The 27,163-nt window shown below is 37.0% G+C and overlaps 1 long non-coding RNA gene across 3 annotated transcripts; it reads right to left on the bottom strand.

The window, feature by feature from the left end:
* Nucleotides 1-345: 345 nt before the first annotated feature.
* LOC310888760 lies at nt 346-23,904 on the bottom strand. Of its 3 annotated transcripts, none has more exons than XR_014576136.1 (4): nt 17,900-23,901; nt 15,511-15,652; nt 14,892-15,002; nt 346-8,300 (listed from the first exon to the last, which is right to left on the bottom strand). It is a non-coding gene; the product is annotated as an uncharacterized lncRNA (long non-coding RNA). The 3 variants fall into 3 exon arrangements; XR_014576135.1 differs by lacking the exon at nt 346-8,300 and having other exon boundaries at nt 8,307-15,002; nt 17,900-17,974; nt 18,191-23,904; XR_014576137.1 differs by lacking the exon at nt 346-8,300 and having other exon boundaries at nt 8,307-15,002; nt 17,900-23,897.
* Nucleotides 23,905-27,163: the final 3,259 nt, after the last annotated feature.

Raw genomic sequence — 27,163 nt, 5'->3', positions numbered from 1 at the left:
AAAAAGCTTAAGACAGGGTGCTGAACTTTCACTTTTCGCTGAAACTGGGAATATTCAGGATTTAAGTAGCTGAGCTCTCTTATCTCTTTATGTCCATACATCTACAGAGACTTGTGAAGGTGCTCCACCATGGAGAAACGTAATCTAGATGAGTCTATACCTTATTTCTTTATCTATTATTAGCAGATCTTCATCTCTCCTGCTTCTTAGCTATTAGATGCCACAAAGTTTTTGTATAGAAAAGAAGAGTGGATTATAACTGTGCAAAGATGCAGCCTTTGGAACTAGCTCTGTATTCTCAGGTTCTCAGCCTTTTTCTGCAGCTTACTAATTTTTTTTTTTTTTTTTTTTTTGTGGCTTAGCTTTCTGAAGTGCCTATTTTTTACTAGTCACTGTGAATTACTCCTTGGAGACTCTTAGAATATTTTACTGGCTGTGTAGGGAGCCCAGTTGCTTATTTATAACTTCCTGAATCACCATGATAAAGGCAATACAGGATTTTCAGGCACTGAAAAGGCACAGTTAGAAAAAACAAAGTGTTTTTTCTGAATTTTCCATACTTTGATAATAAGAGGAATCATGATTTGGGTCTTTATGTGCTGTTGTGAGAATAATGGCAATAATTTTGACTAACTGGTTCTTTTTCAAAAAACTGTGGAACAAATGGATCATTAAAACTAATTGTAAGTTAGACAGACATTATGAGAACTTAGGACATTAAAAAATCTAAAGGTGCAGACTGCTCAAACAAAATTTTTCTCTTTCACTGGTTTTAAATCAGAAGGAACAATCCAGTAGAACCTTCATAATTTTGTCCCTGAGTAAGAATAAATGACATATCCAACCCAAAATGGATGCATATTCCATGTAAAAACAATGCAAAAGTCCTGCTGGATTCAGCAATTCTTTTGTACATCTCCTTTCAAGTGACAAAAGTCTGCTTGCGGAGCGGACTGAAAAAAATCAGAAACAAGGTGGGCAAAAGCAACAATGAAGCCATCTTAATGTCAGGGTAGCACACTAGTCATTTTAGGATGAAGAGAGACCTTTTGATAATTTACACAGTTCAGGAGATGATACTATGTTCTTTTTTATTATTATTTATTATTTGTGCCTAACAGTACCTAAATGTTAGGGTTAAAAGGTCACCTCTGTGACCGCTCACAATTATATGAAGGGATTTTCTTAACATAAAATAGACTGCACTTAAGAGATCCTTATATGGAGTTATACTTTGCAATGGTAATCTTCTGCATATTAATTGAGTTCTCAGTACAGCAGGTGACATGACTCATACACACATTTGCTCTTTATATTGACATCAACAGCTGTGAAAATGTCCTTTATAGCCTACATGCATAACTCTATTGTTAGATAGTAATCTTATAAAGTGTGATCTCTTAAATTATTTATTTGTACTATAACATCAGCTGAAGTATTTAGTCCCGTCAATCTATGTTTGAAAGATAAAAGCAAAATATTTATACTTTTTTTTTCAGCCATTTTCCATATTCCCATTCCTGTTCCCTCTTCCTAAGGGTTTTCCTTTTCCTCTCTGCTTTTAGCATGTGCACACAAAGTTGCTATGATGTTGTCGTACAGTGTCTTAGTTATGCATGTGATATTTTTACAATGCATTGCTAATGTTTCCTTTGCATTGTGTTTGAAACATCTCAAAAATATGATTTCCTAAATTGCAAAAGCCATCCCACTAACACTGAAATTCAGTGGGATATGAGTGTCTCATACACATTTGTGTATTTTTTTTTTCTGTTTCAACAAGGAAACCATTGATTTTTAGTCTGTATAGTCCACAAAAAATCAACCACCCCAAATTCCCCTATGCCTTAACAGTGAAGTCTGAGCTAGGTATACATTGTATTAATATTTAGAGTGTATTGCTTCTCAGAAGCTTAGTAATAATAATAATAAACAATTCTACATTTGAGAAGAAAGCATTTTTTCTTCAAACAAGTATTCAAAATTGCATAATATAAATTAATATCTTGATGAGAAGAAAATGCAGTGTCTCTTTCCCCACACTTTTTTCAACTCATAGGTGTTTTATTGTATGGGTGTTACCATATGGTAGAATGCCCTAATAATAGTATTCATCAGAAGAGTGTTGCACAGACAAAAACAGAAGAGCACTGGAGGAACTCAGGGAGCCTGCAGGGAGAATTAAGGTGTTTCATCTCTTTTCTTTCAGCTTCCTCAGCAAGACTTGCTCTACCAGCCTTGAGATTCTGCTCATACTACTTTGCAAACCAATGACCTTTAAATCTTTTTCATGCTGACAGACATTCCTAATGAAAGAGACAAGTTTCGTTTCAGAGAACTTAGGCAGAGCCTCACAAAGGAATTGTGGCACTTCAATTTCATTTTGGGCTGCATTCATGTACTTAACTCTGAGGGGATTCACAAAAAAAAAAAAAACCTGCTTTGCTGCTAGAGTGCTTCAGCACGCAAAGCATCAAAAGCTTTCAACACAAGGCTTACGTAGTTGACTGAAGTTTTGCTACTGTGTGTGCTGAGGTAGATCACCAAGCTGGCTGAGCTGCATGACACAGTGCTTAAGGCTCTCAGGAAATCATAGCTTAGGCCTCCCTCTACCAAAGTCCCCTGAGGTCTGATTTGGTAAGCTTCATGATACACCTAACACATCCTGATAGCATGAAGGTGATCCCAAAACATGGAAGACACAGCTATTTTTATTCAAAAGAAGTGATAATTTCAGGATGTCTTACTTTTCAGAAATGCTCGGTCTTTTAAAGAGCTTGCGAGGGATTGAACCATGCTAGTTCACCATGATGGTCATACACTCCTGGCATTTCTGCCCAGTTTCATAAATTCAAGGATAACTTGGAATTAGAGAAATGAACAGATTGATCCAGTCTGAACTGGCAAAATGATAAGTTGAATAGAGTTTTCCAGTCATAAGTCCAGAGCCTTTAATCTCCTCGTATTTCTGTTTGACTAGCATTGCATCTATCATGTTGCCTGTTAGGAAGCCATATTAAGGAACATAATTCTCCCCAGTCATTATGTAAGTATATTCATATGTGAGTTTATAGGTATGTAAGTTTCTTAAGAAGTGATTGTGAACAGATGTTAATTAAGCTATACTTATAATTGCAGGTGTCACAGCATTCAGCATGACAACTCCTAACAGGAGTTCCCAATCTGAGCTTTGGCATCTGTTTCTGCAAAGAACAGAAATAAAGAGTTTGGCTGATACCAGTCCTCAAGAAGTCTTTGTTTCCAGTGGAGACATGATTTCATGGCATTTCTTTTAAGAAATCTTCAGCATTCGAGTCACATAACATTGGGTCATTGAACTAGATTCACTATCTCCTCCCCAATTAAAACCAAAATGTCTGTGAAATTAGACTTTTGTGAGCCAAATGCAGGGGGTAATTGCTGGATTGTCCCTACTATGTATGGATATATTTAATTTTTCATTGGAGGGAGTCTGAAGTTCTGATGTACACACTGACCTAGGAAGCTTATACATTGCTTCCAGTAACTTGCATGAAACCTGTTTTTCCAGTGATCTTCTAATCATATACAACTCTGTATGGAGTTTTCCATAACTATCAGATATTGCTGAATATTCATGCTTTGAAAACACATGATTTGGTTCACTTGCGATCTCAGCTGATCTTGGTTCTTGTGTGGATGAGAACATAAGGGATTACACAGTCTCACTCTATTACATGTCTTCTGCAATACATTTCCACCTGTTAACAGCTTTAGTATGAATACCAAATTCTACCATCTGTCTTATGTATTTTTTATTTATTTGGTGGTGCAGCTAAACCAACCATAAGTCTCCTTTTAAATAAAATTATTTCAGGACATCTCGTCCTGACTTTTCATAGTCTTACTCTGCAAAGCAAATGAGAGTTCTGCTTGCTCCTGCACACTGACTACCTTTCAATTTGGCATCCTCTAGCACAGCATTAGTAAACATCATGCATGGCCACAAAGACTAACAACTACTAGAAGTTTGCCTAGCTTGTTGACATTTGAAATTATAGAAAAAGAAAATAATCTGAAGAAATTTTTTGCCTACTGTTACTATTTTGCCTAAAAAGGCAGAAGTCCATTGCAATATTTTTTTACAAGTTTTTTACTATGAGAACAAAAAGTATCAGTTATGTTTTTTCAGTTATGTTATGTTTTTTAGAAGTCCTCAAAAGCTCAGTATAATCCTCTCTCCCCTCCCTGAGCTGCTAGTAGTTCAGATGTAGGTCAGGCAGTACACAACATCTTTCAAACCACTCAGCCCCATTACTCTCAACTCAGCTGCTTGTTCATCAGCTGGTCCTTTGTTGTTTGCCAATGTATTATCTATGTTCTACAGAAGACAAAAAAAAAAAAAAAAAGCATTTTTTTTAGGAGCTAATGAAAGTCTGCCTCATTCACTATTTTATGTTTGTAAGGTTTCAATTCTTAGCTATTCACAATGCTAAGAGGTCAGTAGGAACTGCAACATCACAAAACACTTGTTCTAATAATATACTTGCATGAAAGTAATTTTAAGCTCTACATATGCAGTGAGACCTGAATAAAGGATTTAGGAAGGTATAGCATTTAAAATGTCATCCACTAACTCATACCATATAAACTGTCATTCAGATTTGCCTTTTTGCTGCAAGTAACTTGATTTTACTTGTCACATATTAGACAACCTTACATTTTTGTAATGCATCAACCACATTAAAAAGGAAAAAAATAATTTTAAAACTTTAAAAATAAATATACTTTCATTCCAACAGTCATTCCTTCCAAAATGACTCCAAGGAATGTGAGAGCTAATGAGAAATCTGAACATTCCCCACATACTCCAAACATGGGTAAATAAAGCTCACTTACACAGAAATCATTTAAAAAATACAGAGGCATTGAAAGTATGTAGGTACTGTTAGGTAGGGCTTTGTCTTCTAAGAAGGTTTTGATTTAAGAAAGATAATTTGCTGATGGCAGCATGGCAGATTAGTTGGGAAAAAAGATGTAATTTCCTTTTTCTGCCCTCTCTATTTATTTAGTATCTTGACACTCTGGTGCAATGAATGAGAACTTCTTATTACCAGCCCAATGGGAGAATAAAAATTCTCTTGTGTAATGTGCAGTTCATTTTTTTTTTTAAATGCAATAAAGACTATTTAATGTTTCACAGCTTTAATTTTAAAAATAAAATTTAAAAGGAAAAGAGACACAGTAGACACTAACTTAGTGTCTACTAAGGAAGGCAGTCTGCAAATCAATACAGAAATGATGAGGAAAAAAAAATATAAATAAAGCTGACCAACTAGTCACAGGACTTTATATCTAAAGCAGTCCCTGAGTTTGTCTCCACTCCATTTTGAGAGTGTAAGGATGTTTGGGCTTGCCATTCCTTTGTGTCTCCTACAGATCTTGAAAATCAGTGGTTTAGGATTAGTTCAATTCAAAACAGTAGTGCTAGCCTATAAGATACTGCTGAACTGTATAGATTTCTTGCCGGGGATAATATGCAAAGACTTTGAAAAAAACTGCGTTAAGTGCCTTACATTCTCTGGCAGCTCTAAACAGATCAGTCTCCTTGGAAAAACAATGTGAAAACAGCTGTCAGGCTGCTGCCATTTATCATGGGTGGCCATGAAAAAAAGAGTGGTCTGGAAACAGGACAGCAAGCTTATGGTCAGTCTGGCTGTACATCTTTTCTCTGCAGGCTCAGTGGAAGACGCCTTATGTTATTTTCTGTTCTGCTGGAGCAGTACAGGAAAACAAGGGCATAAGGGAGCCCTCCATGAGCTCTCTGCCTTCGCAGAATTGCTTATGCACACAGATGATATGACTGCAGCTGATGAAATTAAGTTTGGGGCAAAATGATGATAGCATTGTGCCATTAACAGCCCAGTCCCAAAGCTATAGTCTGCATTTTAATTTTTTTATTAAGCACCTTAAAAAATGCTGATATTAACTGTGTTCTGCTTTTTCACAGTCATGTGGGTGGAGAGATATTTACTGTCTGATGCAGAGAAATATTTGTTTTCCAGTGGACTAGATTCTTTCCCTTACTGCCAAAGGCAGCTTTCTTCATGAGGAGCAATCATAACTTTCAGCAGAGGATTTGCTTGGATAAGGAAGGAGAGCAGGGTCAGTAAAAGTGATGGGGAAATGATGGTGATCAGTGAGGTTACGGGGGGGACATGTTACAGAACTGGGACTGGAGGCAGGTGAAGGCAAAGAAGAAGAAGGAGGCTGGGAGATTTCCAGAAGGAAAAGAAAAGTTGCAATGAGAAGCTGCTTGCACAGCCCACCCTTGCTGACACAGTCTAAATAGCAACAGCTGTTAAGACAAATATGAGCGTGAGAGTGTGTGTAAATCAATACCCCAAAATGCCTAAGAGCACCTTTGCCCCCAAAAAGGTTCAGCTAAAGAGGATTAAACAGTAACTGCAGAATTACAAAGAAACTTTGGGAGCAAAGATGGAGTAAAGTTGAGAAGTATAAGAGAAGCATGACATTTTTTAACAGCACAGAGAGGCCTTGGAGTGAACCCAGCAGCAAGCCTGGTTTGCCACTGCTGAACATCTCCCCATTGGCACCACAATCTCTGTTACAACCAAGCGAAGCAGTGTCCTCATCCGACACCATGGGAATCCTGCAGCCAGGTAGTGGACTGTCCTTATGGGATGAGCAGACCTGCACCTCCGGTGTGCGAAGGTGACCTCAGGTAGCTCTCTCACAAGCATGTGAATTAGCAGCCTGTAGGAAGTGGCAACAACATGCACAAACTTAGAGCATCCTCACCTCTAGCAGGAAGCATGTGCATGTAAGGTGGCCTGCACCCCCAGGAGGGCTGTGTGCCTGCTTTTCCTGAAGGAAAGAAGTAGTTCACACATCTGTGTGAATGTGTGTGCACGTGTACATGATTGTAACTTTCAAGGATTAGGTACCTGTAAGAGGGTGTTTAGATATGTGTAGGTGTTTACTAACATTCTGTAAATGTCTAGAATTGTATTATGGATTGTGAATGTACAGTTGCCGAAGCTGCCATTAGCAAATCAATACATTGCCTTGATAACAATTCCGTTTAAATTATGTGAACAAAGAATTTTTTCCCTGAGACAGAGATTAGGACTGGCAGTTATTTTGAGGGAGAAAGAAGATGAATTTGATAAGGAGCACTGAATAGAGAACAAGGACAGATTTGGCAAGAAAATTGGAAGTAAAAGAAGGAAGCAGAAGACAGACTGGAGACAGGAGATGGCTAAAAGGGTGGGGTTTGGTATGGTATAACAGATTGCACCAACTTTCTCCCTTAGAGCCTGAAATAAAATCTAAGATTCCCAAAACACTTATCAGCTGTCGTAGAAAATATATCTCTTGTCCATTTCAGTGTTGGTCCAGGATAAAGAGAACACCCTGCTGCCGCTGTCATCTGTTTAATTAATCCAAGCAGCAGAAAAATGTGGGCTCGTTCTTAAGGTCCCGATTCTGTTAATTGTGTTAATGAACCAAGTAGATGTCAAGATAATATCACGGATTTGTATTGCTTCTATTGTATCCAGATGCCATTTCCTCTCATAGAAGAATACAATTATGGCTGTGAAGTTAAGCTATCAAAAGTTAGAAATTGACAGAATCAAGGTAACCAGTGTGACCTTAATTTGCCCATCTTTTCCATATGAATTGTAGTCTTTAATTACAGAATCACACACTGAGCTCTCTCAAGAGGACTCCTACCTAACTCAGTGCATCAAAAGGACTTAATTAGCAGCTGTTCAATATTTTTTTTTAGCCTCATTGTTCAATATGTTGCCCTGGGCCTTATTTAAAAAAACATCATTCAAGCCCTGCTCTGAAAACAAAATTATTAATTTCCTCCTGGGTTTTTCTATAATGCTCATCACCACAGAATCTGAGTACTTGGTAGACAATTCATTCATCGTTGTAAAAACCATATGAAATTTGAGGGCATTATCTCCATTTAGCAGATCAGGAGCTGAGACACAGAGACTAAAATAAAAAATGCTGGGTGTCCAAAGTGAAATCCTTCAAACTGTCAAAGATGGTACTTTACCATTACACAAGAACTACATATTCAAAGACCAGTTTCCACAGTCTTTGTTAGCAGCTAAGATCATGCAACATTTTGCAAAGCAGACTTAGAGGTACAGACCAAACGCCAAAGATAAAGAGCATATCTGAGTTCCAAATCATTGCATTCAGAGTTCATTTTTCCAGGAAAACTAAGTCACATCTGTTCCCGCAGTTCTCTGCCTCAGCCACTATCCACCTGTCAGTTTCTGAAATGAACAAGGCAAAAAGGTTTATATAAAAATATAGCATTCCCCCATTTCCCTATCAAGGCATCTGTGTATTAGCTGAAGCCAAACTCCTGAAAAGGAAATAGTAAGTTATCTGTAGCTAAAAGTTTTATTACAATATTCAGAGACAGGGTGTCAGGGATGCATGGGTGGGGTACAATATAAATGGAGTTGTTCTTCCATTTCCAAACTTCAGTTCTTTTAATAGTAATTCCTTACATAAATTAATGTGCAAACTCGTGTATGACAACTTATGCATGCAATATAAAATAGAAGCTTTATGAATTACCCGCACCGATGAATGTGGAATGTAACGAGGAATAAAAGACACTACCAACTGCTTACTTTTTGGAGATAGACAAAAGCTTTTGAGAATTTTGTATTTGAGAAGCAGTAATATGCAAAGCTGAAGATCCATTTTCTATTGCTTTCAGGCACAATTAATCTTTAGCAGCCCATACAGCCAGCTCTTCTGGATTACAGAACAGCCAGAAAAATATAAAAGCTCCACAAATTCCTTGCTAGGGCTCTCTGTGCTATTTGAGCTGTGTACTAAGATCCTTAGCAAACTTTCTAACCTGACATTTGATTACATTAGTCCTCATATCTATGCCAGGAAAAAAATACACTTTGTGTTTCAAACTAAACAATGTGAACCTGTTCCGTTTTACTATATCTGCTCAATAACTGTAAAAAGTAATAAGGGAAAGGAGCTACCTCACCATTCTAATATATTACATGTTTCCTAAGAGAATTAAAACTGTTGTTTGCAGTTCTGTCTTTTCCCAGCATTGCTAGCATTTTGACAGCCCTCACTTTATTCTTCCTTTGACATAAGCATCCGCAAAATATGTAGTGCAGGAGTGTTAGCTTGTGTGTTTTGTTTGTTTATTTGTTTGTATTGGTGGTGGTGCTGGTTCTTTTACCCAGTGGTCTAACTCAAACTCAGCTGATTAATTTGTTAATAATTATTTTAATATCAGCTTGCTGAAATAACCCTTAAAGTGAATGGAGACATCTATGACGGTACTCAGTTCTCAAGTCTTGGGGCAAGTACGCAGAATGCAGGGAGTAAGAGTAGTGGAACATGGAATCTCTACCCTTCTTTTCTAGCATATATAGACATCTTCTCATACATGAGGCTCCAGCCTTGTTCTTCTCTGCAGTAGGGAAAAAAAAGAAAGCTGTCTCCTTACTACCCTCAGTGCTTCCCCAGAGAGTAAAACTGGCCTTAAGAAGGAAAAACATTGCAGGGGTGCGAAAGCAAGCAATGGGAAGGCTATTGCTCCTTCTAAGGACAGAAGTTGCACAGACTTGGCATTGTCCATGCATACTGAAAAACATCAACTTGAATAACACTGGAATAGCTGAAATGTTCATTCTTAGATAAAAGAATGGCACCCACACGGATATGCCAAAATAAATAGTTTAATTTTCAAAGCTACCGACTACACATTGCACCTAAGTGCAGTCAGCTATTGGACTCTGGAAAAGACCTATCAAAGGCACTGCAGACAGTCCCTGTAGCATTTCAACATATAATTGCTTTATATAATGCCAAGCCTATCTCCGATTTCAGAACTTCAGGCTTCTCTCATGTAAGTTATTTCCAGTGAACTGAAACAGTTATAGGAGAGATTCAGCAAAATTTTTAAGTGAGGACTTTCAAATTATTGTCCTTGTTTTGTATTTTTATCAAAACTGAAGTATCTGCACAAAAGTTCATAATGTTCTTCCGCTTACTTCCTGAGAACTAATAATTTATTTTAAAAAAAAACACTTTATGGGTATATAAAATTAGGGTTATTAATAAAACAGCACTATTTTTTTATATTTTTTTTCCTTATTTAGAATTCTTTTTTTTGTTGTTGTTGTTGAGTTGTTATTCTTTTGTCTTTCCTCTTTACTGTCACAGCAATGCAGGCAATGTAATCATCTTGGGCATTCAATGCAGCTGCTTAAAATATCTACTAACAAGAATTAATTTTTAAGAAAATACGTGATGCCTTTTTGACATTTGTTCAATTAATTATTCACAGTTTTTACTAAATAAAATGTACCTGTGGTGCTTTTGCTTGGTTTTCATTCCATTTTGTTTTAATGCTGAGATAGTCTTGGGTGAATAAAAGAAGGACAATCCACTGAGAAAGACATTAGCCTGGATCACAAGAAACTGCAACATAATTCTGTGCTGTGGTGCTGCAAACTTCTAGTGTGTTCCTGGGCTGGTCATTTATCATGTAATCTGATAGTTCCATGATGAGAATTCAAACACTTTCTGCCTGCCCTCCATTTCTTTGTTTCCTACAGGAATGCAAATTCTGTCTTCTGTTTCCTCCAGGAATGCAGACTCTGCCTACCATGCATAGATGCACAGGGAATGGCATCACAAGCCCCTGGTGTCCCTGTAATAACATAAAAAGATACTTGCTTTCTCATGATGTCATGCACAATTTTGGCACTATGTGCAAATGTTATTGATGTTACCAGGATTTTGTCCTTCAATATCTCAGCAAGCGCAGTTGCCACATGCTGTATTTATGATTTCATTCAATGGTGTTGTGATTCATGAATGTGCCAATTGGGTGTAACAGTTTATGAAGGAATGTTAGCAAGGGTATGAAGTTTATGAATGGTAGGAATCACAGTTTGCTAAGAACAAATAAATGGCAAAAGAATTTCCTGAGAAGGTATTAAGTTGGGTCAACTAAGGTAAATACGTCCTAAGGCCTGATTTTCAGAACTTATTAGCATCCCCCATTTTCACTGAAGGCAAGGCAGCTATGGCTGCTTTGCCAAAAAGGTACATACTGTTTTCTTATAGTTTGACCATTTTACACGTGTTGGTAAATATTAGGGAGGCAGGGAAACAAGGAAGGTTTTCTAGCAATGTGTTACGGCCATATCATTGTATTCGACTAGGCATCTAAGAATTGAATTTAGTAGCAAATGCCCATAAATACATAGACTTCCCATGCAGTTTGACCAAAGGTGAAACTCTCTCTTAGTTTCCTTTGTAAGGAAACTGTATGCATTTTCAAAAATTCTGAATATACCTTTTTGTGAAGTGTATTTTCAAAAATGTGTAACTCAACAAAAAACTTAAACCAATTTTTGGTAGTGATCTGGTGAGTTAAAGTTAAGACTCACTCAGTCACTTAGAAGAACTTAGGAGTCACAATCACTTAACCATAATTGAAAATTTACCCTTCTTCTTATTACAAATGGTTGCTACTTCCAGGGTGATTAATCTCATCTTTAGCCAGAAATACCAAGCACTCCAGCTGACTGAAAGTGATCCAGCAGTTGCTAGGCTCTTTCTACTGAGCAGCAAAACATATGACTGAGACTTAAATGTATTGCTGGATACACTACCCCAGAATTGTGTTATATCTGTATTACAAATATTTACTGAGTGACTTCTACATGTACCTAAAAACTAAGACCAGAGTAAGACAAGAGTAGGTAATAGGTTGATCACTGGGTCATGGTACTCCCACACAGAAGGAAATAAATGGGAAAAAAGAAGAAAGAAAAAATAAAAAAGGAAAAAAAAAAAAGGGGGGGGGGGGTCTCTTTCTTGAGCATGTGTGTCCAGAAACTGAAATTTCTGAAACTGATTCTAGTAGTAACACTTGGTGTGGTGGGTTAACTTTGGCTAACTGCCAAGCTGCTTGCTCACCCAGCTACTTGCTCACTCCCCTCTCCAGAGGGATAGGGAAAAATAGAATGAAGTTGATATGATTTGTACACCAGGATAGTGAGAGGTTAACAGGGAAAGTGAAAATTGCACACATAAGCAAAGCAAAAAGAAGAATTCATTCACTACTTCCCAGCAGCAACAGCAGATGTTCAGACGCTTCCTGGAAAGCAGAGCCTCAGCAAGTGTGACTGTTGCTTGGAAAGACAAATGCTATAACTCTGATTGTCCCCATTCCTCAAAACTCTCCTTGAGCTTTTATCACTGAGCATGATGTCATGTAGTATGGGATATCCCCTTGGTCAGTTTGAGTAAGCTCTCCCAGCTGTGTCCCCTCCCAGTCCCTTGTCCACCACCACTCACCCCTCTACTCACTGAATATAGGTGGGGGGAGAAAGGCAGAGTGGAAAACAAGGAAACCCTTGATGTCCTGCAAGCACTGTTCAGTAGTACCCTAAGCTTTTTCTTATCAACACTTCTTTGGCCACAAATCCAAATCACAGCACCGTATGGGCTTCTATGAAGAAAGTTGACTCTGTCCCCACAAGAAACAGTACACTTGGGAAAGGTCTATTAAACACTGTCACTTCTAACTAGAGAAGGCATTATTTACATTGAAGACTAAACCATTCCAAAAAGGTTGCTTGCTATTCCCCTTTTTTTTTCAAGACATTTATAAATGTCAAACACTGTAGGGATTAACCCTGTGTTATACTGAGATGCTTCTATTAGATAAAAATAAGATCTGAAAGTCCTATACGGAAATGAACTGCCAGTATTGAAAGGAATAAGTGGGTCAGATATGTGACTTTGCTACTGTTGTTACTCACTTATTATTTTATGTTTTTGCCTCAGAAATAAACTCAAATATGAAACAGACATTTTTTTCCTGGCTTATATTCTATTCATTACATTTAATGCAAAATATTCTGATTTCTGCAAAATATACTAGTACTAAGAAAGCTGAAAACTGGAAAATAATTCATTCCCCAGTATAATTAAAAGAACCTTAATTTGCAAGGGGCAGTGAATGAGTCACAACAAAACGTAGTAACAAAAGGTGAACCTTTACTCCAGAAGATTGCGTGCATCCCTCTATTAGTAGGTACAGAAGCAGAAGAGTGATTTTAAATTGCTGCTAGTCTGTGTCCTGAAGCCTTGATGATGGAAAGAAGATATGGGATAAGCTATTCTGATAACAAGAAAATTAAAGCCTTAAAAGAAAATGGGGAGAGGATCTTTTTAATTACATGACAAAAAGACCCTTCTTTAGATGTTCTTTGCAAATACAGGGGAAAGCACTACGCAGTCATTTCTCTGCCCTCTATTCAGATTACTAGGATGAGGACCATTTTAATGAGCATATAGAATTGAGACTTTTATTTTGGATTATATTTTGTGAAACCACAGGACAGAAGTCTCTATAGATCAATTCCATATTGCTGCAATGAAAATCTCACAAAACAAACAAATAAAAAAGAATGTCAATTACATATTTCAAATGTTGACATTAAAAGCATTTATAGAATGCAAAATTCAGAAAAAAAAAAAACTGCCAAAATATTTTGCATGACTTTTTAACCTTTCCTTCCAGATTCAGTGTGATTTCTTCTTCAGTTGTAGTAAACAACTAAATGACAACTACCCTAGTCCATTTACTGGCATACACTAAAGGTATCCTTGGACATGTGCTAAGGTATAGCAGCAATCAACAAACAACTTAAAAGGACACAAAGATATTGATATCCAGCAAAATTAAGGGGAAATACAGAATACAGCATAGAGATGTAAGGATACCAAACTGTTGGAGGAAGCAGCTGTGAAACCCTTAAAAATATTCCCTTCTGTAACTAAGAAGGAATTGGGGCCAGTTTTTTGGTAACCCATTGGCAGAAAGGGGAACCATTCCATTTTCTGCACCATTTTCTTAACACTTATTTTAATGAGGTGCTGATCTCAGTCAATAAACTCATGGTTGTATTTCATGTGTCGGACTGATTTCATGTTTAGGACTGATTGACCCCTCATGGGATTCGCACAATGTTGAAAGTGTTGCACTGAAGTAGCTGAGAGACGACTTTAACCCAGAGGCTCTTATCCAAGCCAGCAGAACAAACTGACATGGACTGTGTCTTATTCTGCTCCCAAACTCATGAGGCTAAGAGCAGATGATGGGATCATAATCTCTATCGTTCAGGCATTCATCTACAGGTGTCTTTGCCTGCATCAAAGTCTATTCTGTTGCTATTCCAGGCACCTCTGTGCAGCTTGAAAAGACTCAAGCCTAAGACTTGATTAGGAGATATATCTTTCCCTCCTGGTAACCACCTGCAGAGCCATTTTGTAAGTCTGGTCTTGTTCGGCTCAGCTGCATATTGCGATGTGGAGAAAAATCTGTGGCCACTCAGCCTGAGGCAGGGTGCCATTTAGTGGTTATATCTATATATCACTAAGGGAGAGACCAGAAGAGGTAATATCCAGTCTGCTATTTCTATGTAATGTCAGTGGTGGGCAAGGGCACAAGGCCAAAGATGGAAGCTGAAAACTGACAGAGCCCTGGCTTGCAGGCAGGAGTGCAATGCATTGAGCTGAAATGGCAACAGAGAGGTTTTGTACTACTGAAGAGAGCTGGAAAGACAGCATTTAACATTTAGTACATAACTTGCTCTGAAAAAGAGTGCTTAGTGAGGAAAGAATATTACAAATAGGACAAGGGATCAGGGACAGTATTATTTTAATGCACATAGACTGCCACAGTAAGTAAACTAGTGAGTGAAGATACAAGAGCAGAAAATAAAAGCTATAAAGAGAACATTATTTTTAATATACATATCTGCCAATCAAACACTATACTGGTAGTTGTAAGTGACCTGATTGCTTGGTCATTAGCACAGCAGACTGCCTTGTGGGGAATACACATCCATGTCCAGTTGGCTGAATACAACAGAATCTTGGCAGGGCAGATCTAATAATTACTTGAGCTATGTGAGGAAAAACAAGAGAGAAAAAAATACAAACTTTCAGTCCACTTCAGAAGATGGGCCATTTTTATGTGTTTAAGGAAAAATAAATAAATAAATAAATGAGGGATCATGTATATATGGCTTAGAATAGAAGTCATTTAATACCAAAGCCTAAAAATAATCATTGATGGCATATTAGTGTCCACCAATTTTACTAGAGGCAAAAATATCTGTCATCAGTAACTGCCTTTATTTTTGCCACTTTTATTGGACCCTTTGCACTGCTACTCCATGTCTGCAAACCACTAAGTACACTAGGGTAGAGTTGATGAATGGGACATTTATTCCTTCAATCACAATTAGGAATGAAATAACTTACTTCATATACAAAAGATTTTAGTTATCTTTCTGATTTTAACTTGCTATACTATAAAGCCTTTCTTGTTATATGTCGGATGATAAAATTAAAAGCCAAACAAAAATATTCAATCAAAACATAGAATTTTAAAATTGTATTTTTCATTACCTTCAGGAGATTTTGGGGTAGAGTATCTTGCTACACTTTGTCCAGTTTAGAAGAACCTTTTTAATATGATTATTTTTCCTGAGTTCTTCTCATTCATGGTCTTAACTCCTATGTTTTGACTGGGAGAAAATTTGACAATCCACTTTGGATAAGAAAACAGAATATGACAGTGTTATTTGTGAAAGTTACTGAAAACATTAAAAAAAATACTAACTTCTCAGTTTCAAGTAATAAACCTAATTCTTTGGTTTGCATTGAATTTATAGGCTAAATAATATTATTTTCTTAAAATAAATACACCATTATGCCATAAGAAGTCTGAACAATCAAGTAAACAAACTTTTGCATGGGAAAAAATGCTAAAACAATAACTTTTAAAACTTCTGTCCTTTTCTTTCCTGCTCAACAACCCTCGAATTTTAACCACTAGAAAATAAATCATGTGGCAACCCATATCATTGGGATATTGTTACAGCCCATGGCAGGTATAGAATTATTTTTATAGAGCAGCAGAAGTTACATTAAATTCAGAGACTAGATTTCTTTTGTATAATAGGACAATCACATGAAATTGAGCAAACTGTTTCTGCTATCTCCATCTCAATCTCCAGGGCCTTAACCCCATGGTTATATATGAGTCTAGTGAATTTTTGTGATATAAAGAGGCAACACTGAGTAAGCTGGAGTGTGAAACAACACAGAACTGCAAGACATACCCTAGAAGGTCAAATATAAATCTTTTAGGCTATTTCAGTTTCCTAGTCCCAGATAGAAAAACAAAACAAGACAAAACAATGACAGCAACAAATAATAAACAAAACAATGAAAAAATTATCCATTAAACTATTAAGCCACTCTGGCAGATGGAATTTAACTCTTAGCACAGCTGTTGAGAACAAAGATTTTAAGAAGGTATCGTGGTAGTTTAGCCTTTATGAGCAAAGGCAGTACTCTAGATAAAACAGAGCTGACAGATTTTCTGTCATGGTTATGATTAGCTATGCATCACCTATCATTCAAGCTGACAGAAAGGTTTTTATTCAAAGTTAGTGAGCCTGTTTTTGTTATTGGCATCGAGGTTCATACTGAAGGCTATCAGGAGCTCCTTAAATCTGCACAAGTTGCTCCACAGAACATCACCCGTGCCTACTTCAGCAGGATATTGCTGTTAAGTGCAGAGCTTAACAAGGGTTTAATAAATGCTTCTAGAGTTTAATAAGCAAGATAAGAATTACAGAATTTATATTTTTTATAAGAACAAACCAGACATTCCTCTTTTTTTATTCTGTCAGCATGGTTTAGAAATCAGACCACTGAGAAAGACAAAAGCATGTAAAAGAGATGGATATTTGTGCAAGGAATACTTCCAGGAATTCAGTGTCAGCAGTGCTGCTACAGTTCATTCTGCAACTTTGGTGCTAACTTGAGCTGCTGCAGCAAAGCAGCACAACCTATTGTCACAACCTATTGTAGCCTCTTTGCTCGTATAATCATCATCACTAAGACAGCATACTAGTAATGTCATATTATTCTCGTTTTAACAGATGTACATCTATATATATACTCATCATGGTTGAAAGTCACTGTGATCTTATTTTTGGAGGATGGGTAACTGGAAATGATAGGAAATGACAGCAAATGACTGGGAAAAAAAAATTACAGTGAAGTTTGAGAAGAGCAGAGAGCAAATTTTGTCATCACAGAATCACAGAATCATCAGACTTGGGAAACAGCATCTAAACAGGGGATCCTTATAATGCCAGACTCCTCCTAGGCTGTGCACAAGTGCAGAGAGAAGAAGGGATGAAAGGGCAAAGCCGAAACCAGTGACTTCCTTCTCCCTGAAGAACCAGCAGCCATGCAGGATATGTGAATTGGGCCTGAGAAAGCATCTCCCAGACAGTCATCAGCATCTGAATGCTGAAGATCTCTGAGGGCTATCTCCCTTCTCTGAGGGCTATTACCCTTCCATGGAAAGGAAGAGCACAGCTGAGGCTGCAATCTGTGTTTGTGGCTTGTCTCCCGTTTGAAAAGGCACAAAAAGTTCTCTGAATTCTCTGGGATAATGTAAAAGGAAAAATCACACAGGGTTAATAGTCAGCTGCCAGTTTAAGTACATGGGGGTCCTGCCTGCTCTCTCCATGTGCACAGAAGAGGGGATACAATGCAAGGGAGAAGAAATAGCAGCATTACGTTTGCATGATCATACCGGGGGATGCAAATGGCAAGCACCGAAAAAGGGAAATACTGTAAGACTGCAGCATAACTTTTAATTGTGACTCAGAGCTTCTGGCATGAGGCCTGGCTACCATCCTCCTCCTCCTCTCCACCCCCATTAATGAGAAAAACATTATTAGTCTATTAGCTAATAGCTGTAATTATCACTCACATGCTCTTATTCATCGCACTCCACTGTTTTCAGGGGAATGGGAACAGTACACAAACTCTTCTCACTCAGCAGCACCTTCCAGAGCAGAAATATGAACATTGTTTAGAATATACCCAGTAAATTGCAGACATTAAAATCAGAGAAGATCCTCTGATCATGAAAAACATCTCTCTGGTAAGGGAAGCTTAGTCCCAGAAGCACACTTTCTACTGTTTCATCCAGAATAACGTTAAAAACACCAGAGGTGAGTCATCCAAGTCTCTCAGGAGAAAATTCCTAAGTACAACTCACCTTTGGTTTTTATTTTTGTTCTTGTTGTTTTCAATTCTTTAGTTTATTCTTATCTATCTTGTTTTATAGCATTAAGTACTTCTCTCTGCATACAGCTAGCAACCTTCACACTTTCCTGATCCATGAAATCTCACACACTCAGCACAAGACTCACAACTGCCCCTCCCCGCTGCCTGTCTCCACACACACACACACCTTCCTTCATACTCCTATACTGCGAAGGCCTCACTGCAGAGCCATTTGGGATGCAGCATCAGGACCATACATGAACCTCTGAGCAGATGCCTCTAACAAGTGGCATACAGAACAGGAAGGTGGCAGGAGCACAGAGCTGCAGCTAGCTGCTTGCTCTTCACTGCAAAGCCTGCCAGCTGCCCTACATCTGCCTCAGTCCTGCTGGCAAGCATGTTCCCCCGCCCCTCCCAAAAAATGATGACTCTTCCTTTAAACTCCAAGAAATGTGTAATTTTGTGACCTGATATACATTACCTGTTGTATGAGCCAATATAACACCAACTCAGACACTAAACCTGAGCAAATTCAAGAGGTTTGTCTGACCAGCATTCCTTGCTTTGCTTAGTCATCACATACCTAATTTAGTACTTTTAATCTATCTCCTAAATCTTCATAGTCCTCATGTAATTCATTTGTTGTTCTTCACTAAATTCCTTCTAACTGATCAATATCTTTCTAGTTAACATAGTGCTGAATGCTACCCAGTATTTCAGAAGCAGTCACAAGAAAAGCACTGCTATTGTTTATTGGACTTTTACTTGTGCTTGGCTATTTTTATCAGCTACTACTCATCAAAAAAAAAAAATCTCAGGAGAACTATCTCTCGGCATTATAGTGTTCCACTGAGGAATCAGCAAAAAGACAGCAACATTTCACTTCAGCCCACTGAATTATGCCCAAATCCAAATTTAACAGGTGCCCTATTTTACAGGCAGACTGAGTAAATAACCTGCTTATACTGCTAGCTATTTTAAGTGTTAAGACTTCAAAATCTCTGTCAGACTTGGCACAAAGTCAACTCAGAGAGGGCATTCTCACTTTATTGGAAGGACACAAGAGCATAAAGCATCTTCTGATCACCCCTTCCTTTTGATCCCATCCATGTCCCCCCAACCCCTGTTTTTTTTTTTTGTTTGTTTTTTTTGTTGTTTTTCTTCCCTTTTACTTTTCTACCACCACTTCCTCCAAACAGGTTTATGGTGTTTCTACTGTTTAGGATTTCACAGACAAGAAATCCAAGAATGCTGAGATACAGAGGTATGAGTTAAAAGAAACTGTTTTCCCCCCTTGTGCCAGTTACATATGTGCTTGTACAAGGTCACAGAGTACTGTCATAGGTCTGTTCTTTTTTCTCTGTTGAAAAAAGCCCACACAATTAATAGAAACACATAAGTAACTAAATCTGACTTGATAGGCAAGACATTGGACATCTGTCAATAATTACTGGAGTGTCTTTTTTATCTCACAAATGCTCTTTTTCAGACATGCACCCTGCTTGCTATAAACGGGTCCTATTTTATATCACTCATGCATATTTATGCAGAAGCATGTGTGTGCATACATACATATATGCATTTATTCATCTGTGTATACATATTTACACACGTGTGAGTGTCTGTGTGTATGCAGGTATATTTGCAGGTATATGCTATCCACGTGTTTGTTACTTTTGCTATATTTCTGTGCAAGTGATTGGAAGTTACCATTTTTAGCACTGTTCTTAAAGCTTCGGGTGCTATGATTGTGGTCTTGCATGAGAAGCTCATTTTTCCTTTACAAAGAAAAGTAGATTTCTAAACCTTGTGGTGAAAACCTTGAAGACATGAAGCAAATGAACATCAAAGCTGAGAAAAAAAAATGAAAAGAATGCAGCTTTCTTAAACTCTCAGTTTTCAAATCTCTTGCTTTTTTTTTTTTTTTTCAGACTGTTTTCTAGTTTTTGTTAATGCTTGTTTCTCTTTGCATTCTGGTCAGCATCTATGATGTCTTCCAGAAACAGAAAACTCTTTTCACATGAGAATCTTTCTTTGGTTTTGCATAACGTGCCAAAATAACTGTTGTCACCAACTACCATTTAATCCACCTTGCTCTTTCTCATGATAGGCATGGGTTTAAGCATCTTCTGTGAGTGATATGAATCATCCAGTGTACAGTATAATTTTACCTTTGTGAAATTTACATCTATGTGAGATGGCACAAAGATAATTATTTCTGCTTTCTGGAGTGTCCAGTACTTTGGATTTTTGCTATATGATGAATAACACATCTCAAAGTCTATCTGCATGGGGCCCAGCAAGTTCTATGGAAGATTTTAATCAATTTGAATCAATCTGTGAACCAGGAATTTCATCAGCCAGTAAAGTTTAGGGAAGTGAAATCAATAATTAAATCCTGCTTCCTATCCAATATCAGAGTTGTCAAAATGGGAGGCAGAGACCAGTCAACTGAATTTAAAGATGGCCCAATCAATCTTTACAGGAAAACTCTTTTCACAATCTACTAAGTCCCTTGCTCCAGTAAATCTCTCCCACTTCCAATATGGTTCTATTTGATTAGAATATCATACTTTTATACGTTTCTGTACAGTAAACTAGAGATGAAATGTATAGAAGAGAGGGAACAAAATATCTGCAACTGAAAAACAGCATTTAAAAAATCATGTAAGGCCATAGGGAATTTGTACTTGCTGCTTAGGAGGTTTGGATGACATGACAGTGAGATATGCCTTTGCACAGCTTTAAGGGAGATATTGCACAGTTGGAGCAAGGCGTGCAGAACCTGCTATTCTGACCTCTCCAGAGAGTCCTGGGTGAAAGCCCATCACTGAAGTGCAGATGCAGTTTCATGGGTCTCCAGAGAGAGCACATGATTAACTATAGTCACCTTGACATAAAGTACATATGTTCCTCTTACTTTTCAGGAGCACTATCAGTCGCTTATGGTGTCAATGACTCCTTCACCCTGAATATGATTCTGTGACAAAAAGTTTCATTGTGTTTCCTTGTAACAAGGTGTTCAGTAGTAATCACAAACCTCCAAGGACATTTGAAACAACTATTACCTTTTGGAAGTAGTAATCTGCATAATAATGATAACGATGTATGAAATCTGAAATATTTTTATTGTTTGGTGCTTTGGAATATAGAAACCTGTGACAGACCATCAGTGGCAAAGTACTATTGTTATGGGCATAAAGAACTGTGGATGATTAATGTAAAATAGGTAGATGCTCTGTATATTTTATGAGAGAGGTCTTTAAAAATATCACATATAACCTGGATGTCTAAAAATCATGGTGATTTCAAGATGGAAAGGGAAGCTGACACAACACATTTCCATGTGCTAAACTGGGAGCTGGACCAGAACTGATTCATTAGAAATTAAATAAAGAATATCTGCACTTATTTACATCTTTTTGGCATCAGCTAAAAACAAGGGCTAGATTTTCCAAGGGATTGTATTTTTCAAGTCACAGCAGTAGGCAGAATCACATTGACGTAACAATAGGCTAAGGGAGAGCAGAATCAGAACGTAAGGGCAAAAGTTACCCTAGAACAATTTCAAATGGGGACAAAATTGAAAGCACTTTCTGGGCAGATGTCTACAATGTCACGGAAAAAAAAAAAAAAAAGGGAGGGGGATTTTTTTTTAATATGTAAGCACTCAAAGCCTCAGAGAAATGCTGACATGAATAACATTGTGATATGTTTTGACAGTTTTTGTAAAAATCAATGCAAAATGTTTGATGTAGGTTCCTTTCTTATACCTTTGAGATAACATTATACTGGGAATAGACTGGTAGGTTGACTGAGACATCACTGGTAGACCTTGGCACAAAAAAAAAATATGATTAAGAATACATTAACATTTGTGAAACCAATATATTGAATTTACTAGGCACAACAACTTGACATACTAGACCACAGCAAAAATTAAAACATTAGGAGAAATTAAAACACACTACCTTTGGGGAAATAAACATTTCACCTGATCTACAAATGATCCTAAACAAAATAAAATCATGGTAATTTCAAATTTAGGTCAATAGCTCAATTTTCAATGTACACGGTATCTCCCAGAAGCAATGTTTTTAAACTAAAGTTGTGTTCCAGAAATGTTCTCTTAAAATCAGGTAATATCAAACATGTACAAAAAATATAAATGTTCCTTTCTACTCTTAGAACCCTCATGAACAGGTGAAATATTCTTTGCACTGCAATTGTGATGTTTCTTTTCAGAAAATAAGTAATAACAGTTAAATATTTCAAAGCTGTGGCCTAATTTTCATAATTAGGAAGGTATAGGCATCTATATTTATGTCCAAACTTTCTTAAAAAGAATACTTTTGAAAGCAGAAGATGATGGCTTAAGCTGTCACTAACCTACCTGGAAACAAGTAGTATGCTAACTGCATCTTTCTCCTTGGTACGTGTCCAGCTCTGTATGGTTTAAAACTTCATCATAATACCCAAACTCTTTTGAGTGCTAGCATTATGCACCCAGAAGCCAAGTGCAGTGACACATTGCCATTCTTGTGCCACCTCATGGAGCCACAGATGGAATCTGTGTGGGCAGCTCTGTCCAGCCCTTCAGCAGGGCCCCATGTCCTGTGTGGCTCCAGCCAGAAGTCCCACAGCCATTCATGAAGTTACCAGCCCTAGTCAGACTTTGATTTCAGGGTGGCAGGGAGTTGATCCCAGCAACACACCATGGACATTTCCTCAGCTGAAGAAGCTGTGGCACTTGAAAAAGAGGTCTAGAAAGTTTTCCCAGAAATATCTTCTCTCTCTTATTTTCACTCCCCTCCCCTGAACAAAAACTAATGTATCGCTGAGATCAACTCCCAGTCACTTGGAAGAAAAATGTGCAGCTCCCATTCATTCTTCTGAGGCCACATTCCTACTTACTTTGATAGATGAAATAAAGGTTCGGGTGCAGATTTTGATGTATGCTGCCTTAAGTAGGGGGAAATCTGGGCAATTCAGAAGCACCTCTGTTAACACCTATATCTGTGACTGCTCGATGGTAGAGACTCTTCTATACTTTGCATTCTTTGACTGTCATGGACAAGGTGATTTTCTGAATATTATGAAGTCTATCCAGTATTTTCCCAAGCAAAGGGGTTGAGGAAAAGAACACCAATTTTAACAGAAAACATTCTTTCATCAGAAGCTACTCATTTTTAATTTTTGCCCTCCTCATTGAAGAATGAAGAAAGTGAGGTGCTATCACCTATGAAAAATGAGCACATATATATATATATAATGTATATACATGTATACACATATGAAGAATCTGAGTTGGAGAAGGAGTAGCAAATTAATATGAGGGAGCAAATCTTATTTTAATAATTCAAATTACATAGCATAAACTGATGCCTTCATACATACTACCTCTTCAAATTAATCAGCCATGCAATGTTTTTATTAATTGAAAATTTATAAAATATATGTAAAATAGTTTGACAATAAAATAGAGACAGTTCTGACCTGTCTGGTAAGCTCTGATTTTCTCCAAAGTTTTTGGAAGTGAGGTAAATCTGGTATATTTACAGTAGATTTTGTTCTATCTATAGGGTTTTCCTTTCATTCTTATCAATGAGGATGTATTCCACAGGAGCTGTAATACTGTAAGGGCAGAGTCTCTGTAATTTAGGCATTGCCAATCTGCACATAACATAATTTACGCAAAAAAAAAAAAAAAAATCAGTTCTCAGAGGGATTTTTTCCAACAGAAACATTTATAACCATGAACCTTATCAAAATTTCAGATTATGAAAACTCTCTGTTACAAGCTTTACAACAGTACTCTACATTTTACCAATGCCATAAATAATTAAAACTAAAGTAGCAGATAAATTGGGGGTGAATTTTGTAATACATTATCCTGACTCTTTAAATTGTATTTGCTCATTTATAAACCTCAGTAGTAAATCTCCCAATTATTACTATAAATTAGGGAATTTCTGATAATTAGTGGCCACCAGATGTCTCCTGTATTGTTTTGTCTATACAATAGAAAAACACTAAGAATCATGGGAAAATCAATGAAAAAAAAAGAAGAAAAAAAAAAAAAGCAAAAGAGCTAAAGAGTTCAGCCAAGGCATCTTCCTTGATTCATGCCCAAATCTACAGTTCTTTAAAAAATCAAACACAAATTACTGTGATTTATACTGTTCTTTGAACAAAAAGCAACAGTTGCATGTAATTATATTCTGTCTATACTGCAGAACTCTTTGGAAGAGAGCATCCATTGATTTTTTTTTTTCACCATTAGCTTTTTTGGTCTTCAAAAAAATATTATATCCAGGATCACTGTCTACGTTGTTTTGGTCTCCATGTCCATGGGTAAGTATAATACAAATTTTTCTGCTTCCTCAGCAATTCCTTCCTTTTGAAGTGATGAATGAAGGTAAAAGAGACTGTATCCTTAGTCTCATTCTCTATTTTGCACACAAACTGGTAAAAGGATGAAGGGCATTCTGCATGCTCTTTAGCAGAGGTCCAGCCCTATTTTTTCACTGCAGCTATATCAAGCTTAATATGTGTTTTTCCATGCAGTAGGAATAGATTTGCAGAAAAAAACAGTCAGCATGGAAGATCAAATGAAAATGAGAACAATATGTGCCACCTTTAGACTAGCTCAGGTTTGATCCTATGGACTGATCTTCCATTTGTAGTTAGCACTCATTTGGTGTTCTCCCAAAGCAGTATTTTCAGTTGAGTTTCATATAAAGAACTGCAGTGTGAGCACTCTGAAAACACTTAACAGTGAAAATCACATTATGGTAGGTAGGGACAGTCAGGATACTAATTTCAGAAGTGTACTAAAACAAATTAAAATACTCATCTAGTCCCACAGTTCCCTATAGAGACCCTAGAAATCTACTTTTATGACAGAATGACCATTCTAGGCATGGCCCCAGGCACATGACATTATTGGACTGTGTGTTAACAGTCTGAGAACATATTAGAGCTGAAGAGTTTAAATCCAAGGTAGCCAGCCCATCATGGTTTGGCATTTCTGTTTCCACTTTAGCTTATTTCTCAGTCATCCCTGGGTGTATGTAGTTAGCATGGGCAGTTTATAAGACAGTCAATATCACAGTCTACCTAGAGACTGCACTGTCTCATCCACTGTTAAAAATGTAATGGAAAGTTCACAGTTTTGCCAATGTAGTCCAACATTTTGTTCTCAGCACTGCATGCCATCAGTCACAGCAGCTTGATAAGGTGAGCTGACCCCTTCATTTAGAGTGCCGAAGAAGTGATTACTGGCTTTGTTTGAAAGGAAAGGAGCTTCAGCATGAATGCATAATGTATTCTGGCTCAAATGCCTAGGATGAATATCATCAGCGCCATAAGTTCTGAGGGAATTTTCTCCTACAGCTCCCTTCATAAACAGTACTTCTGCTTTGAGATCAGAGAACTCCCTCAGGCCACATCCTCATTTATCTTTGTATGCTCTTTACTGCATCACTTATTTATCAATATTAATCTTTGTCTATAGGTGATGGACATTCTTTCAATTGTGGAAAAGAAGAACAAAGGGTTGTATTTTTTAAGCAACTAGGTTTATTTGAAGTAAAATATTCAAATGCGATAGTAAAATTCTTCAGCGTGCTTATTCTTAGTGCTAGCAGCAGTATTTTCTCCTTTTAGCTTGCAGACAGACTGAACCCAAAGTTAACCTTTCCTTGGATGCTTCATCAGCTTGCTGTATGTCTGATCGGCTCCTTTGCACTTAATGGATTTATTACTGCTACCTGAATTTTGCTCCAGACGTGGGTAACAGCTTAAGCAGGTACCATGTAACTTGTCTAATTGTTGACACAGGAAAATAAATAAATAAATTAATAAATAAATTCTATGGCAAATCATATCTAATTATAAAAGCATTCAAACCCAAATCAAAGAAGGCACTATGATAGAAAAATGTCTCTATGTATTGTAAGCAGTGTTTGTTTGATTTAATGTGAATAAAATATACTTACCTACAGAGACAACTTGATATTAAACTATAATCAGTCATTTATGTCATTTAATGTAGGACTGAATGCCAGTAGAAAATTGAATTTATTTTCTTTTTCTTCTTAAATATGCATGTTAATAGATTTAAAGCAAATTATAAGAAATTATCAAAAATAGTGTATTAAAAATACATACATAAAACTGCATGAAAAAAAATATTTTTTAAGTAAGAAATATGGAATCATTCAGTGTGTCTGCCTGATATATGGACTTCTAATAATATACTGAAGTTATAATGAAGCCGAGAGTTCCTGGCATAATAATACCTAGTGCCTGGCAGGCTTACATGAGGGTAAAAGGTAAAGCATAATGCCCAAATTGATCTTGCCATGCACTACTGGAGCAGGGACACCCAAAGCTGTGCTCCTGTTCTTTTTTTAAAATGACTTTCAGATTTCAAAGACTTGGCTTAAAAAACAAATGAACAAACAACTAAACAAAATGAAAGAATATAAACAGTAATATATCCAGTGGTTTGTTTTAGATGCAAGAGAATATATAACAAATATAGAATGCAGAAAATAAATTACAGCTGCAGTTAACAATACAACATATACTTGAAATAACTCTGTCCTGGAGATAGCCAAGTGTATCACATTTATTACAGCATCTGAACAAAAATATGCAATTACAAGTGAAAAGTTGCAAAGAAGATAGGTTAAATTCATACCATTTCCTATTTGTGTCATATTATTGTCATGAGGATGGATTGACTAGAGAACAGCATGGGTTATATTTTTCATTTTTCTCAGTTTGCTCAGGAGCATTGATTGTTTTCTATCTCACAGCCTTCTTAGGAGTTTACAGTCAGTTTGTTTTCCAACAAGCAAGAAACAAACCTTTCCACTATATTTCAGCAGAAGCTACAGATAGAAAGTAATTTTATACTGAAATGCCCACTATTTTGGAATTCAAGCCTTTCAGGCAT

The sequence above is a fragment of the Anser anser genome (genome assembly GCF_964211835.1).
Source record: "Anser anser genome assembly, chromosome: 1".
NCBI lineage: Eukaryota > Metazoa > Chordata > Aves > Anseriformes > Anatidae > Anser > Anser anser.
This window is presented reverse-complemented; position numbering and strand designations above follow the sequence as displayed.